This window comes from Schistocerca americana, chromosome 1 (assembly GCF_021461395.2).
Source record: "Schistocerca americana isolate TAMUIC-IGC-003095 chromosome 1, iqSchAmer2.1, whole genome shotgun sequence".
Taxonomy (NCBI): domain Eukaryota; kingdom Metazoa; phylum Arthropoda; class Insecta; order Orthoptera; family Acrididae; genus Schistocerca; species Schistocerca americana.
Genome location: NC_060119.1, coordinates 593,935,494 through 593,953,529, shown reverse-complemented (window position 1 = coordinate 593,953,529; position 18,036 = coordinate 593,935,494).

Below are 18,036 nucleotides of genomic sequence, written 5' to 3'. Positions count from 1 at the left end.
GACAGTTGGTTCTGCCTCGATGCCATTGATAGCCGTGTGTTCGTTAGAAGGAGCCCTGGGCTCTAACCGACCTGTCTGCGTGCTGCACACACTGGACCTACACCTGGGGTTATGGTCTGGGGTGTGATTTCGTATGACAGCAGGACCACTCTCGTGGTTAAGCCACACACCCTAACAGCAAAGATGTACGTCAGACTGGTGATTCGATTATTGTGCAGCTATTCATGGACAACAATCCAGGGGGTGTTTACCAAAAGGATAACGCTCTCTCACATACTGGTGCTGCAACCCTATATGCTCTACAGTGTGTCGATATGTTGGCTTGGCCTGCTCGATCATCAGATCTGTTTTCAGTCAAGCACTTGTGGAACATCATTGGACGAAAACTGTAGCGTCATTCATAACCAACATTAACCGTCCCAATACGGACTGATCAAGTGCAACAGGCATGGCACTCCAACCCACAAACTGACATACGGCACCAACACAACACAACGCATTCACATTTTGATGCTTGTGTTAAACATTCTGGAAGTTACACGAGTTATTAATGTAGCACCATGTCACATTTGCTGTGTCATATCTCGCGCTTACAGTAACGTTTGATCTTGCAATGTTAATCACTTAAATATGTTACCTATAAACATGTATTCCCAATATTTCATTACTGTACATTAGTCATTTTTTGGTGTTGCGATTTTTTCCCGTCAGTGTATTTGCATTATTGTCCAAGAAAGGAACTATTGTTCTAGTTTTATTAGAAATTCGTCTCGGAATTTTAGGACTTACAATTTTTGTGATTTACGAATAACCGCTATTGTAAATCAGGCAAAATGAGTTCTGTTAATGAAAATACAGGTAGTGAGATTATCACTCAAGGAAGTGTTGATAATCAAGAGAACGATCGATATCCATAAGTTTCTTAATATTGACAATGATAGTCTACTGTCTTGGAGTAAATCTCACGACGTAGCATATGACGATATTGTTGAGGTAAGTGGGGAACAAGAGGTTAACGACATTGTAAGTCATGTTGTGATCAACAGGACTGTCAAGCAAAGATGATGAGTTTAGTGTTGTAAAAGAAGAAAATATCAGCCTTAGGGACTTATTACTATAAATGAGACGGATATCCGAAACATTTGCGTTATATGAGACGGATATCCGAAAGATTTGCGTAAGAAAATTGATGATAAGATTGAAAGGGACTTTGGGTAGGAAGTTAGACCAAATTAACAATGTAATGAATGAACTGACCAGCTGACCAAATCTTGTGAAGAGTTGAGACAGAAATTTAAGATTGAATGATCTAAAAAAGAGTGCATTAACATCTGGGGACAAACACTAAAACTGATCGGCTGAATAAATGGCAGGAAAAACAAAGGGGGAATTGGCAGCAATGAAAATGAAATCTAGGAACATGAAGACAGGGAAGACAGACGATGAGACGATCGCAGAGAAAATTTTAGGGGGCCACCTGGTAAAGGTAGAGGTGGATGGAGTCCTGAAGGACATCACAATAATATAGGACGTAATCAACGAGAGTCTTGAAGGTGGGAAGTAATAACAGAGCCAAAAGAAAGAAGTAAAATGAGACAAATGGAAAGACCAAGTCAGGAGAACTAGTTAAGGGAGGAAAATGGAAGACCAGCGTGATGGCTGCAAATTTTCGACGTAATTATATGAGCCATTACTATTCACTTCAAATGCTGCGGAAAGCAGTATTGCAATTAGACTGAATCCCTTTATTCATTTTTTATCAGGGGTATGGAACAGAAATTAATACCCAACTTACCATGTAAGTCCTTTATTGTTGCTGACAATGCGAGCTATCACAATCTGCAAGAAGGAAAACCACCAATAATGATCGGCAAGAAGGCTGAGATGGTAAATTGGTTGAATTCTCGTGATACTCAGTGCGAGAAAGGAAACGCGAGAGCTGAGTTACACGCTTTGATAAAAAGTAACAAGCTAGAAAATATGTTTAGTGTAGACCAACTTTTGTAACATTTACGGACATTCTGATTTTATGGTTGTCTCCAAATCACCCAGAACTAAACGCAGTAGAAATTAAAAGGACGCTTGCAAAGTTTGGGTGGGTGCCAAGATCGTTACTTTTAAGCTCGAGGGTGTTTGGAAACCAGTTGAGGTAAAACTTCTGTCAATTACTGAGGTAGAGTAGGCAGGAGTTTCAGGTAAGTTGAAAATGTCAAAAAGAAATATACGAAGAATGGCAAATGAACGAACGAAATAGAAGTTCTTGGTGGTCTACGGTATATTCAACCCGACCGGCTAGCCGCGCGGTCTAACGCGCTGCTTGCCGAGCGGGAAAGCGTGCCGGTCCCCGGCACGAATGCCCCCTGCAGATTAGTGTCGGGGTCCGGTGATTCCGCCCCGGTTACACTATGTCGGCGATTGCTGCGCACAACACTGTCTCCACGTACGCTACACAATAATCACTCTACCACGCAAAAATTTTGCCGGCCGGAGTGGCCGAGCGGTTCTAGGCCCTTCAGTCTGGAGCCGCGCGACCGCTCCTGCCTCGGACATGGATGTGTGTGATGTCCTTAGGTTAGTTAGGTTTAAGTAGTTCTAAGTTCTAGGGGACTGATGTCCTCAGATGTTAAGTCCCATAGTACTCAGAGCCATTTGAACCATTTTTGAACGCAAAAATTTGGGGCTACACTCCTGGTATGAGACGTTCCTTGCGGGATTTTTGGGGGGAGGGGGGGGAGGGAGGGGAGGGAGTCCACTGGGGGCCGAACCGCACAATAACCCTAGGTTCGGTGTGGGGCGGCGGTGGGTGGACTGCTGTGGCCTGCTGTGGGTTTGTGAACTACTGAGCGCTACGGCGGGAAGAAGCCTCTCCATCCTTCCTAGGTCCCCGCTTTCAATACACAATACGCAATACGGTATATTCTAGCGATGTCGACGACACCGACGGTGACAACGAATTTCGAGCCATACATTCTGATGACAGCTAGTAAATGGAAGATCAGTTCGCTCATGCGACAAAAATTTTCTCTTTTTCTTGTTTTATGAGATTTCCTTGTTGCCGTGTGTGTTAGAGCTTCCATTCTACTTCGATTGATCTTTCGTTTAATGCATTCTTTATTTTCAGTACTCTAATCAGAGACGATTGATTCTGAACTTTTGTATTTGTGGGATTATTTGTCTTACATTTTATTTATTTGCTGACAAATTATAGACCTGTTACCTGATGTTTTAAAACAGGTCATACATCTTACAATTTTCGTTTTTCAACTTTTTGCAGTTTTCTTTTCTTTTACCTAAAACATTTACAAAGAATAATACTTTTCAAAATAACAATAATTTAAGGTTGAAATATAAATAAAATTTTGTTGTTTATTAAGAAGAAAATAAAAATATGATAGGATAGAGGAGAGATTTGTTAGTACCATCACCGAATGTGACTGACGGTGAATACCTCGGAATGGTTTCTTCGAGCCGTTGACCGCCAGTCACACACACACACACACACACACACACACACACACACACAGAAACACACAGGCGCGCACGCACACACACACACACACACACACACACAAATGGTTGTTAGTAGAAATATGGTATTGCTTGTCCTATTTATAACTAATCGTATGTATTAACGTTAGGTGCGCATCCGTGTACAGCATCTTTTGATTTCTTGGCTAGATCGCCAGGATCTTATGCTTATTTACTGTCACATCTCGGCTTCCTCCTCCTGTTCCTAAGCATTGTCACTGCTTTCGTTGTCCCTGGGGTATCGCTGTCCATCCTCTGGAGACTTTTGTTACGTCACATAGGCATGTCTGTTACGTCGTGTCCGCATGTACTCTTCATATGTTTTTTTTAAATACTGTTTGTCAATACGTTTAATTGTGCCCGTTGTTCTTCGTCTCTTATTGCTGTGTATATATGTATGTCTGTATCTGTAGTCTAAGCGTGGTGTATGTATATCGTTCGCGTATTGGCCGCAGAAAAAGGCAGTGTGTTCTGCGAAACCTTCTTCCCAGCACGTGCACGTTGGTGCGGTTTAAGTGCGTGGGATAAGGTCCGAGTCCGAATCTGAAATGTACCATACCGCGGCTGGGATCGATATGTTTCATTCTCAACCGCTCCCTTATGTCAGGGAGGAAGTCGTGCAGTCTACGTCCCTTATCACTTACATCACACTCACGTTGCCATGTATCCATGCGCCTACTTTTAAGGTGACGTATCCTCTCTATCGGCACACCAGTTATTGTATGTACCTTATCTAGTCTCCCCATCTTTAACCAGTGCCTTGCAGCTCTGTATTTGATCGTGATATCTATGGGGCATAGTCCGAGCACCACACACAGTGCACCCGCTGAGGTGATGCCGAAGACTCCATACAGCCTAAGTAGGACACTTCTCTGCCCTCGTCTGACTGATGCTTTGTTGGTGACCACGCTCAGTCTACATGCCCACGTGCTGGCTGCGAAGCTGAGTACTGATTCGAAGGGCGCACAGTGGTATGTCTGTATGACTGGTAGAGGTAATCTGTACTGTTTTGAATTTAGCCTGACCAGTTTGCGTAGTATTCTTTCTGCTTTGTCTGTTGCTAGCCTTATGTGCTCGCGGAAATTCAATTTTTCATCTGCGTGTACCCCAAGATTGCGCGTAACGTGTGCCCATTTGATGTTTGTGTCCGCAATTTTAACCGAAGGATTCCTTTGGAGTGTTCCTTTCAGTAATGTGTATGTTGTTTTGTTTCCGGCTATCCTGAGTTTATTGTTGAGACACCATTGTGTAATTGTTTGTAGTATTCCACTGGCTTTCTCTTCTAACTGGGCTCTGCTGTTTGCAGTGATTACAACTAATAGGTCATCTGCTTAGGAGACAATTCTGTCTGACCTATCATCCCCATCCAGAAGTTGTAGGAGGGGTTCGATTGTCATGTCCCAGAAGATAGGGCCGCAGAGCGACCCTTGAGGACAGCCTTTGACAATTCTTTTAAGGGGGGTAGGACGTCAAACGGGCCGACTTCGAGCAGGAGAGGCACCACAGGACATTTTAATTTCCACTGTCTATACTTTTACAGATAAATTCATAAAACTTTGTCAGCATGACCAGGAAGGATTCAGAATTCACACTCATAGCAGTGGAAGTTCGAAAACATAACGAAGTAATTTGTTTTACATGTAAAAATTCATCATTTTTTTTCACTTATTAATGGCACCATTTGTTGCTATAGGTAGACTTTTCTTCATAAGTAAGAGAGATGGTTCGATGAATTTTACACAGCATGCAAACCATACTTAAAGCTGTATGAAACTCTAGAATTTTCCAGATCTACTAAAAACTGTGGTAAAAATTGAGGTAATTAACTACAAAACTTGTGTTTTTTCTATACATGAAGTTTAAAATACAACAGATCATTCGTTTTTTATAAATTAAATAAATTCTAGAGTTTCATACACCTGTAAGTATGGTATGTATGCTGTGCAAAATTCATCGAAGAATCTCTCTAACTTATGAAGAAAAGTGTATCTATAGCAATAAATGCAGCCATTAGTAAGTGAGAAAATGATGAAATTTCACACGTAAAAAAAATTATTTTGTTATGTTTTCGAACTTCCATTGCTATGAGTGTGAATTTTGAATCCTTCCTGGTCATGCTGACAAGGTTTTATGAATTTATTTGTAAAAGTATAGACACTGGAAATTGAAATGTCCTGTGATGCCTCTCCTGCTCCAAGTCGGCCCGTTTGACGTCCTATCCCCCTTAATTACTTTCCGGCTGTCCATCTTTATCGTACATACATAACCCAATAATACGATTGTCTGCAGACTCGCTAACTGTAGGTAAGAAATTCTGCGAAATATACGTTTGTGCAGAGGCTTTCGCTGTCGAATTGTACGTCTCCTAATGCGCAGTGGCCTTCCAAACGCGGACGCCCTCGAGTACCGTTGCCAATCCTCTACAAAACTGCACAGCTAGGAACCGAGCTGTTTGTACGCCCTCTATGTTACGAGATTAGTCGAGAGTGGTCACCCGCGCGCGTGCGAAGGAGGGAATCACCGGTGAGCGATGCCGCGCCGCGTGGAAAGCGTGAGATGTGGAGCGCGTGTCGCCGGCGACTCACCCAGGTCTCCCTGCGCAGAACGCCGTCGTGCTCTGCGGCCGCGGCGCCGCCCGCGGTGCAGTTGGCCGCGGAGAGGCAGGTCGGGGGCGGTGGCGGTGGCGGGGGCGTGGGTGCTGCCGGGCCCGGCGGCGCCCTGGTGGCGGGCCGCGGCGCCTCGGGCACCAGGAAGAACTCGGTGCTGAGCTCGGGCCGCGCCCCGGCCGCGGAGGCCGCCGCGGCAGCCGCAGCAGCCGCCAGCACCGCCGGCCACAGCCGCGCCCGCATCGCCGCGCAGCTCGCGCTGTTACCGCAGCCTGCAACGCGATGCACGCTGCTGCATACACCCACACTCGGAAACATCTGCAGACACTACCGATCAGACCAGTACACACACACACACACACACACACACACACACACAGACACACACACACAAGAAAGAGATGGGAAAAAGAGCCATCCGTATGAAACTGTGATGTTTTCCTTGCTGTTTCAAGCCTTTCTTGAGGGAGCTAATAAATACTTTGACAAGAGAGCCAGAAAATCATTGCCCACAAATACTCTACTGGCCATTGAAATTGCAACACCACGAAGATGACGTGCTACAGTTTGCAAAATTTAACCTACAGGAAGAAGATCCTGTCATATGCAAATGATTAGCTTTTCAGAGCATTCACACAAGGTTGGCGCCGGTTTGCAACACCTGCAACGTGCTGACATGCGGAAAGTTTCCAACCGATTTCTCATACACAAACAGCAGTTGACCGGCGTTGCCTGGTGAAACGTTGTTGTCATGCCTCGTGTAAGGAGAAGAAATGCGTACCATCACGTTTCCGACTTTGATAAAGGTCCGACTGTAGCCTATCGCGATTGCGGTTTATCGTATCGCGACATTGCTGCTCGCGTTGGTTGTGATCCAATGACTGTTAGCAGAATATGGAATCCGTGGGTTCAGGAGGGTAATACGCAACGCCGTGCTGGATCCCAACGACCTCGTATCACTAGCAGTCGAGATCACAGGCATCTTATCCGCATGGCTGTAACGGATCGTGCAGCCACCTCTCGATCCCTAGAGTCAACAGATGGGGACGTCTGCAAGACAACAACCATCTGCACGAACAGTTCGACGACGTTTGCAGCAGCATGGACTATCAGCTCGGAGACCACGGCTGCGGTTACCCTTGACGCTGCATCACAGACACGAGCGCCTGAGATGGTGTACTCAACGACGAAACTGGGTGCACGAATGGCAAAACCGCATTTTCTCGGATGAATCCAGGTTCTGTTTACAGCATCATGATGGTCGCATCCGCGTTTGGCGACATCGCGGTGAACGCACATTGGAAGCGTGTATTCGTTATCACCATACTGGCGTATCACACGGCGTGATGGTATGGGGTGCCATTGGTTACACGTCTCGGTCACCTCTTGTTCGCATTGATGGCACTTTGAACAGTGGAGATGTGTTACGACACGTGGCTCTACCCTTCCTTCGATCCCTGCGAAACCCTACATTTCAGCAGGATAATGCACGACCGCATGTTGCAGGTCCTGTACGGGCCTTTCTGGAGACAGAAAATGTCCGACTGCTGCTCTGGCGAGCACATTCTCTAGATCTCTCACCAATTGAAAAGGTCTGGTGGCCGAGCAACTGGCTCGTCACAATACGTCAGTCACTACTCTTGATGAACTGTGGTATCGTGTTGAAGGCGCATGGGCAACTGTACCTGTACACGCCATCCAAGCTCTGTTTGACTCAATGCCCAGGAGTATCGAGGCCGTTACTACGGCCAGAGGTGGTTGTTCTGGGTACTGATTTCTCAGGATCTATGCACCCAAATTGCGTGAAACTGTAATCACATGTCAGTTCTAGTATAATATATTTGTCGAATGAATACCGTTTATCATCTGCATTTCTTCTTGGTGTAGCAATTTTAATGGCCAGTTGTGTAGATGATGTTGTCTGTTGGATGGTTGTAACACCGGAAGACTGTAGCTGTGTGTACAACTTTGCACAGAAGGAGAGATGGGCTACAGAGTGTCGTCATAGCAAAGGTAGACAGGAGCAGATTCGATATGCGAACAACCTAACACGGTAAGCAGAAGATTTATATAACTTGCATTTCTCCAAGTATATGAAGACTCGTTGCAAATAACGCATCAAGATATAGAGTCTAGCTCTCAATGTCAACAAGGGAGAGGCTTTCTGAAGTAAAGCAAGAACGCCACGACTGAGTGGCGCCTGCGCATCGTCACGTAGCGTGAGTGGGGCCGTGTGGCCGCCGCCGGCCGTCCTCTACTGCACGGGGCTGAGGGCGCTCGTGATACGGAGCCGCTGGAGGCGTGCCTCCACTGGCTCTGCCGGATCCTGCACCACTGCTATCGGCGTCTGACAGAAACTTGCAATTCCGTTGCCAGCTTTGACGCCCACGGGATGGTACTGATAAGTGATATTACAGTAGCTAAATGCAAAAGACCTGCGCAGCATCCCCCATTGGTGTAGCGACTGACACTACAGCCTGAACGTAAAATTTAACGTACTAGGCGGCAACTGGCGAAGAGTTACATTACTGTTTGATTATAATTTTGCTGACAAATCGCTGCAAACAATAAGAGCCACAAGATGTAGAGGAGTCACTGTACAGACCGATCTAAAGTGGAATAACAGGACAAAACTATAAGTAGGAAAAGCAGATACCAGGACGAGATTAACTGGAACAATCTTAAGGAAACATAATTCATTCACTAAAAACCTTATAAAACACCAATTTAACGGATTCTTGACTATTTTCATCAATCTGGGACCTTACCAATGAGCTTTCATGAGCTTACTTCATCAGGTATCTGGAGTGATCCTGCCGCTATTTGACAGTAATAAATTTTATTTTATTGTCATACAGTCCCGATATCGGTCTTAGACCATTGTACAGTACAAAAGTTTATTTACATGTCAAAAGACATTTCATACCAGTCTGAAGTCTTTTGACATATAAATTTTTGTACTTGGAAATGGTCTAAGGCCGAAATCCGTATTGTATGACAACGAAATAAAAATTATTACAGTCAAATGGCGACAGCACGATTCAAAAAAACTCTCATAAACAATGTTTTACAACTTTATGATGATAGCATTGTCTCTAGATACATATTGTGTGTAGCACAGAAACACAGTTGAAAGCTACCAATTATTACTGTAAAAACAACCATTACCTCACATCCGTAATTTCAATCATGCTTGTGACTTTCAACTATTTCCGAGATCGATAAGTGGTTATATGATACATCCGAGGTTCCACTTCATCCCTTTTACCGAATTTCTTTTAGAGTGAAGTGCATAAAATCCATGTTTGTGAGCTGCGGGGACGAGTGGATACAGGAAGTGGTCGTGGTTTAGCTGGCGGCTGCCTTGAAGGGGAGATTCCTATTGCAGCAGGGGTTTGCTTCCTGGAGTCTACTGCCACCGAAACGTGCAATCGGAGGCGATGGGATCACGCTGGCAGTGGATCGACTCAGGAATTGTGTCTGTGGATACAGGGATGTCTCAAGAAACATGTAGTGTAGGTCTAAAACCTCCGGATGTAGGGAAAAATGAAAGCAGCTTTTCACTAAAAGAGTACATTTTTGGAGTCCTGACTGAAAAACGTTTCCATCGTCATAGCACTTCTCCATCTTCCTTGAGAAGCCGTCGCTACTTTTGGCTATGTTTTGTCTTCTGCTTTGTACACGCAGAAGGCGTCAAAATGTCACTGAGCCTGGGAAAACTTCGATCGATCGATTCTCTGTGCACGGAAATGATGCCCACTGGCACACCAGTTATCTACTCGACAACGAGTGGTGGCTTCCACTACGTAGAGATGTAGCTTTGTCATAAAACTCTCCATTCGACAGAAGCTTTGGAGCTAGCCCTCCGATTGGCAGAGGAAAGTGCACCGAAATTATAATACCGAATTCTGGAGCAGAGAAAAATAGAGTCTTGTGATATATTACGTGGCAGTGAAGTTGTCTCAGGTCTTGGCTTTCATTAAGTACTGTTCGCGCTCGTTCCAGACTTTCACGCTGATTAGTTGCGAAAGCGGAAGGACGACTGTCAGTCCCGCAACTGATGTTTCGTGCTTATTCGGTTGCAACAACGTATGTCTTGCAGCTGCAGCTTCTGGTACTCAGTTTGTAAGATGTATCTGCGGCCGGGGTTTCGAAACTATGAGGATGTTTAGGAGCAATCGGACCAGGGGTTGTATTCAATCTGAAAAGTTGTAAATGTGCAAGTGGCACACCAGTCATCTATTGGGCAACGTGTGGTGCCTTCCACTACGTATAGTGCCGGGATCAGGTTCGTGTAAATATTTAAGCAACTAGTAACTAATGGTAAATTCTCTGGTTGCCTTTGAAATCGAGTACGGTGTTATCCATTTGCTCACCCATTAGCAGCGTGGTCTTGCCACCCTTAAGTTTTGCTAATAAACCAACTGAATGTGCCGGCTGGAGTGGCCGAGCGGTTCTAGGCGCTACAGTCTGGAACCGCGCGACCGCTACGGACGCAGGTTCGAATCCTGCCTCGGGCATGGATGTGTGTGATGTTCTTAGGTTAGTTAGGTTGAAGTAGTTCTAGGGACTCAGAAGTTAAGTCCCATAGTGCTCAGAGCCATTTTTAAACCAACTCAAGTCCCTATTTGGTATAATCTCTTTATTCTGGCAGCCTTTGTAATGTCAAAATAATTGTACACTACGAATCTTTTCTGATTTCCTGCTGACAAAATAAATGTGAAATTTCACTGGACCTTAGATTCAATTTAAGTATTTAGAAATACTATTCCATTTCATGTTAGATATTGTATACGTAGAGGTACCGACACCATAAGCCAGTTACTTGAGGCCAGTTTGATATCACGTAAACAATTGATTTTCATTAAAATAACTAGCGTTTCAATGTGTAACAAGTTTTGATAGGTAGTTTGATTCATGAGAGCTGTCTGTCTCACAGAGTCCTAGGTGAGGTGGACATCAAACTGTGTTTCTGAGCCAGGTTGACATCTGGCAAGTTTCCAACGGAGACCAGCATGCTTCGTCACGGGATGTTTTAGTGAACACTAGAACGTTAAGGGGGTGCTAAACCAAACTCTTGTTGCAGACACTACAATAGAGGCTGTTTTACGGAGGAGGCTGCTATTGAAATTTTGAGAGTGTACGTTCCAAGAAGAGTCGTCAATATATTAATCCCTCCTCGCGAAATGACCAAGATGTAAAAATATCAGAGCTCGTATGGAAGTTTATCAGCAGTCGTTCTTTGCACGCGTCATTCGCGAATGGAACACAGAAGGGGTGAAATAATAATAGCACCAGAAATACCCTCCGCCACACACACGGTACGGCGACTTCCAGAGAATAGGTAAAGACGTAAATTCCGCCAGCTGTATACTCTCTGAGGTACTGCTGCCTGAAACGATACTGGAAGCAGCCAACTGGTGGTATGTAATACTACTGCCATCAATCACACAAAATGAACCAATGTGATGTCCCAAAAGGAACAAAAATGAGAGCAGATTGAAAAATTTAAAAGCGTTGCACACACAAGAGAGGATGGTAATTTTCTGTCTTTCTGGAAACAGTGACATTTCGGTTGTGACGGAGACCAGGTTTGTCCCTTACCGACCCTCTTCATGTTGTAAAGGGAAGCAGTGTTGAATCATAAGCACACGCAGGAAACCACGTTGACGGACGAAACTGGTAATTCATTGTTTAAATTACATGCGATGGTACGGGATAATAAATACATTATTTTTCTCGAGTTGCTCGTTACTTGTAGGCTTATCGGCACTCATCTTCTCCCGCTGATGCTCATCCTGTGGCAGATAATGTTCTGAGACGCCGGGGAGCTGGCGGCCTATTAACTAAGACGTTTACGAGGAAATAATTTTATGTGTATCCAGCATATTTCTTCTGTATCTAAATTACACCCTCAGCTACAGTTAAAAATGCCTTAATTTTCATTGGCGGTTGCGTTCATTACACATCAGGCAATAGATGCCTCAGACCTTTTGGAGTAACGAGTAGTTCTATACCCAGCCTAACGATACAGTGCCGTTTTAGCACGAGTCTAGATATACAGAGCCGTGCTGTTCCTACACTACTGGCCATTAAAATTACTACACCAAGAAGAAATGCAGATGATAAACGGGTATTCATTGGACTAATATATTATACTAGAACTGACATGTGATTACATTTTCACGCAATTTAGCCGGCCGGAGTGGCTGAGGGATTCTAGGCGCTTCAGTCTGGAACTGCGCGACCACTACGGTCGCATGTTCGAATCCTGACTCGGGCATGGATGTGTGTGATGTCCTTAGGTTAGTTAGGTTTAAGTAGTTCTAGGTTCTAGGGGACTGATGACATCAGATGTTAAATCCCATACTCCTCAGAGCCATTTGAACCATTTCACGCAATTTGGGTGCATAGGTCCTGAGAAATCAGTACCCAGAACAACCACCTCTGGCCGTAATAATGGCCTTGATACGCGTGGAGATTGAGTCAAACAGAGCTTGGATGGCGTGTACAGGTACAGCTGCCCATGCAACTTCAACACGATAACACAGTTCATCAAGAGTAGTGACTGGCGTATTGCGACGAGCCAGTTGCTCGGTCACCATTGACCAGACGTTTTCAATTGGATAGAAATCTGGAGAATGTGTTAGCCAGGGCAGCAGTCGAACATTTTCTGTATCCAGAAAGGCCCGTACAGGGCCTGCAGCATGCGGTCGTGCATTATCCTGCTGAAATGTAGGGTTTCAAAGGGATCGAAGGAAGGGTAGAGCACGGGTCGTAACACATCTTAAATGTAACGTCGACTGTTCAAAGTGCCGTCAGTACGAACAAGAGGTGACCGAGACGTGTAACCAATGGCAACCCATACCATCACGCCGGGTGATACGCCAGTACGGCGATGACGAATACACGCTTCCAATGTGCGTTCACCGCGATGTCGTCAAACACGGATGCGACCATCATGATGCTGTAAACAGAACCTGGATTCATCCGAAAAAATGACGTTTTGCCATTCGTGCACCCAGGTTCGTCGTCGAGTACACCATCACAGGCGCTCCTGTCTGTGATGCAGCGTCAAGGGTAATGGCAGCCATTGTCTCCGAGCTGATAGGCCATGCTGCTGCAAACGTCGTCGAACTGTTCGTGCAGATGGTTGTCGTCTTTCAAATGTCCCCATCTGTTGACTCAGGGATCGAGACGTGGCTGCACGATCCGTTACAGCCGTGCGGATAAGACGCCTGTCATCTCGACTGCTAGTGATAACGAGGCCGTTGGGTTCCAGCACGGCATTCCATATTAACCTCCTGAGCCCACCGATTCCATATTCTGCTAACAGTCATTGGATCTGGACCAACGCGAGCAGCAATGTCGCAATACGAGAAACAGCAATAGCGATAGGCTACAATACGACGTTTATCAAAGTCGGAAACGTGATGGTACGCATTTCTCCTCCTTACACGAGGCATCGCAACAACGTTTCACCAGGCAACGCCGATCAACTGCTGTTTGTGTATGAGAAATCGGTTGGAAACTTTCCTTATGTCAGCACGTTGTAGGTGTCGCCACCGGCGCCAACCTTGTGTGAATGCTCTGAAAAGCTAATCATTTGCATATCACAGCATCGGTTAAATTTCCCGTCTGTAGCACGTCATCTTCGTGATGTAGCAATTTTAATGGCCAGTAGTGTAGTTTAATTTTACAGTTATTCTTCCTGCCTTGACAGTAGGTAAGGAGCTGATGAATTTTCCTAGATTCAAGCTCCAAAAACCGATATTCGAATTTTCTAAGAACATTCGCACAAAACATCAACCTTCTTACTTCGTCTGCCAGCTGAGGTTTTTCAATATGTCTAGTACACAATTCCGCAAGTAAACAAGGCGTTGTCCTCCTTTGTACATTCCTTATGTCACTTGTTAGTCTGATGTGATTAATCCCACACACTTGAGCAGCATTCCAACAGGGAAAGTAGCACAGATATTTTTATTTTGCTGATATAACGTTTAAAATGTTAGCACTTTGCTGTGATTCAGTGTCCTCAATTTTTATGCTATTTGAGGGAAACATCGAGAAAATTTATAACTTGAATTACCATCATCCGCGTCCGTGTACCCAAATTCTTAACTCTCTGAGAAGGGACGGTTATTAATGACATCGAGGAAGAGATAAACTGCCGGTCGCACCAAGACGTGTCAGCACCCTGAGAACACGCCTAGCGCACGGTGAGAACTTGGTTGCCCGCGACACCCACTGCTCGCTGCACCTGCTGCGGAAGCCGACAATTAATAACATTAATAGCCTCATTTGCTGGAATCAACTGGAGCGTTACGTAAACGTTTCATCAAATAACATCCGCTCTGCTCCCGGATGGATTTCACGACGACCTTTAGGTAATCTCGCTACGAGCCGTTCAAGTGTTTCTGCTGCTAAACATTCTACAACTGATGTCGATAAAAGACATAAAATTCACGATATGAATTCGCGATCAATATACGAAACAGTATATTAATTTTGCAAGTAAAACACTTTATTTATTTAGCTATTCCATATTTTTTGCTTTAGTCGTAAATTTTGTTCGCGTCTGTCACTAGGACTCTATACTCTTTCAAGTCAATTACTGGTATTCCTGTAAACAGATTTACAGGTTGTGTAATAGTGTAAAGAGAAAACCACATTTCTTGCGTATACTGATTTCCAGTATTTGCACAGCTGAAGCTTTGAGATTGGGCCCCTTCTTTAATATAACCATAGAACTTAAGAGATGAATCACTGAAGAAAGTGTTTCACTGAATAAGTTACTACTTATTAAAACAAAACGAAGAGTCATGAAGACGACTTCACATCGCAATACGACGCAAAAGAAGAACGACATACAGTTTGTCCCGTGCACAGACACATAAGCAGATATTTGAAGTAGACTACAACGATGTCAGTGTACGAAGACGGCTATGTGAGAACTGGTATACTGAAACAAGATCAGACATACAGGCGGAGAGAAACGTCATTTAACAAACCGACAGTGAAAACCCTCTCGACTGCCACGTGTTCAAAGGCATTGTATTTGCTGCAGTTATAGCAAGCAAGTAAGCGAGATGGTAGAAATGCACGCAATAGCTCTTGCCACGTCTCGAAGAGTACGGACATTTCCTAAAACAATGTACCATCTTCCAAAAACACAAAGATTTCATATTTATGAAATAATATATATAACTGACTCAATAATTCTTCATACTGTACCAGAAAATGTGCAAGAAGGGGTAGAAATTAATGAAGGTTATTATTTTAGATATCAGTGATGGCATTGTGGCAACTTCCTTTAATAGTACTTTGGCATGCTGGATGTGTCTTTGTTACCTTCATTAGCTACCTTTTACCAGAAGTACTGTGCACCATTGTGTTGGTCCCTTGAAATAAGACATGTCCTGAAGTACAACTGTCTTAGACGTGGGACTAGTGAATATGGTCTAAAATGCTGGTGGTCCAAATCCTCTGACATTGCACCCTGAGACCTTTTAACATGGGATTATTTTAAAGACTGGGTTTATCAAACTGTTTTCAACAACATTGATGACATGTTGTGCTGCTCACTGTTAAGAAACGCTCTTACAGGCAGGTGTCAGTGTGGTCGTGCTCCGTCCCGTTGAAATGTGAAATTTTCGGCACGTACTCTCACTTGACTTGTGGAAAAACCATACCGGACGAACGAGCGAGCTAGCTAGCCGCAATAGAAGACCCATACCGGAAGCAACCTACAGCTGGTGCCAAAACATACTTTCGATTTCAATGATTTACGTGGACTGCTGCAGAAGGGAAGGCAGGAGAACCGGGCGAAAAATGCTCCTATCGAAGCACAATAAACGCGAATATGTTCCTGCTTATTCAAAAGATTCTGGCTGAAAAGTGGGGTACCAGCTGCCGCAACTACTTTCCTTGGCATCTTTAAAATTTTTCTCAAAAAGTTTGCCATGCGAACACATTCACGCTTTTCTCAATATGCAACGCACTTCAAACTCCCACGAGCACCCCTAACCTTAACTCACTCACACCCACTAGTCCATCGCTGTAACTCACTCATACCCATCCAGTTGCCCTTTCTAGCTCGTTCATTCAGCCCAACTCATTGTCGTTATCTCTTTGACTCTCTCTGTCACTGTCTCCTGTCTCAGAGCCCAGTCCCCACTGTTCTGCCCTATTACTATAGCCTCCTCTTACTCTCACTGTCACTACTCCCTCTTGCTCACTGTACTGCAGATACCTCATTCCTTCCTTCCTACTGCAGCTGTCCCTTCTCACTGCCACTATCTCTCTCTTCCTCATTCTCATATATTCTCTCACCCATTATCACTGGCTCTCACCTCAATTAAGTCCCACTGCCGCTGTGTACCTCTCTTTCTCTCACACTGCCATTGTCTCCTTCGCTCTTTCTATAACACAACCACTACCTACTATCTTCCAGTATTTATTACTTTTTCGTCTCTTTCCTAATGCCACTGTCTTCTCTAATCTCAGCATAAAGAAATGCGAATAAGTTTTCACGCTAAATTTTTGGAAAAACTTGTAAAGGTGTCAAGGAAGGTAGGAAAAGACAGCTGGTACCCCACTTTTCAATCGGAGTTTTTTTTTTAAATAAAGAGTAACACACACTCGCATTTTTTGTGCTTCCGTAAGAGCATTTTTCGACAGGTTCCCCTATTTTCCCCGTTGCAGCAGCCCATGTAACTAATATGAAAAGAAACGTATTGGTCAGTAAAATGTAGACTGTTTACTTGTGTGGAATTGAAATGCAACAAATTAGTCTTACACCTCATGCAGGATTTTACGTGCAAAAGACTCAGGTGGGAGTATACAAGTAAACCTCAGTGAGAACATATTATATCTTAGTTATAGTGAGGCCACCAGCATCATTTTTCCTTCTGTAATTAAGATAAATTCCCAGATGATAACGGAGACACTCTACAGCATACGAGTATTTCTCCGTACTATGTCACTTTATAAACTATGTTTTCGCCTCACACCAGATTTTACGTGCGTGTATTATGCGTACAGATATGATGACTTTGAGCCCCTGCATCTCGGAAGCGGATAAACATAGGAGGAAAATTTTCACGGTTCGCTCGAGATCGGGATCTTAGGTAGACATCGTAAAAATTGCAGCCATTTTCTGTGCATAGCCGTCTCGGAATCCTCGGCTGGTGACGGCGAAAATATAGAAAAAAAATTTACTTTTTGTGGGGTTTTCCGAGGCAGCGCCCATGAACTAATGGTGCCTCCGTATGTTCCATCAAGCCCACCGTAGAACACATCAAATGCAAAAAGAACCAACAAGTTTGCTGCATTTGTATATGCAGGAGGAAGTGTGTAATATTCATAGTCCGACGCTGTAATGTAGAATAGTGCCACTAAGATGAGCCTTCTTTTGAGTACGCAAATTGTCCCTCACCCAAGGACTATCCAAAACACGAGACCCTACCTTTTTATCTCCAGTAGAACACGAGGTATGAGCACCGGAAAATCCAGTTTTTATGTGCAGCGTATTGGAACACATTAGGTAGGCATGCTGTCACTTGCATACCGAGATGGTGTTGTGGAATCGGATGAATCGTTTTGGAATGCCCTGTGTATTCTATTGTCAAAGTGCAGTGTTACTCTACCCAGCTGCTAGTCAAATACTGAATGCAAACCCATATCAGTAGATGATGTCAGATACACACACCAGCATCATTTTCCTTCTGTAATTAAGATAAATTGTGCCCACTGCGATGGAGGTTTGTTCCTTAAAGGAAGTAGAAGTTGTCCTTCACATTACGTAGCTGTGGTTGCCCGAACTTTAATGTCATATGTATTTATTCGTCGTTTAGTAGTCTTTTAAAGTGGTGTGTGGACCTTTTCGATACACTGTGGGGTC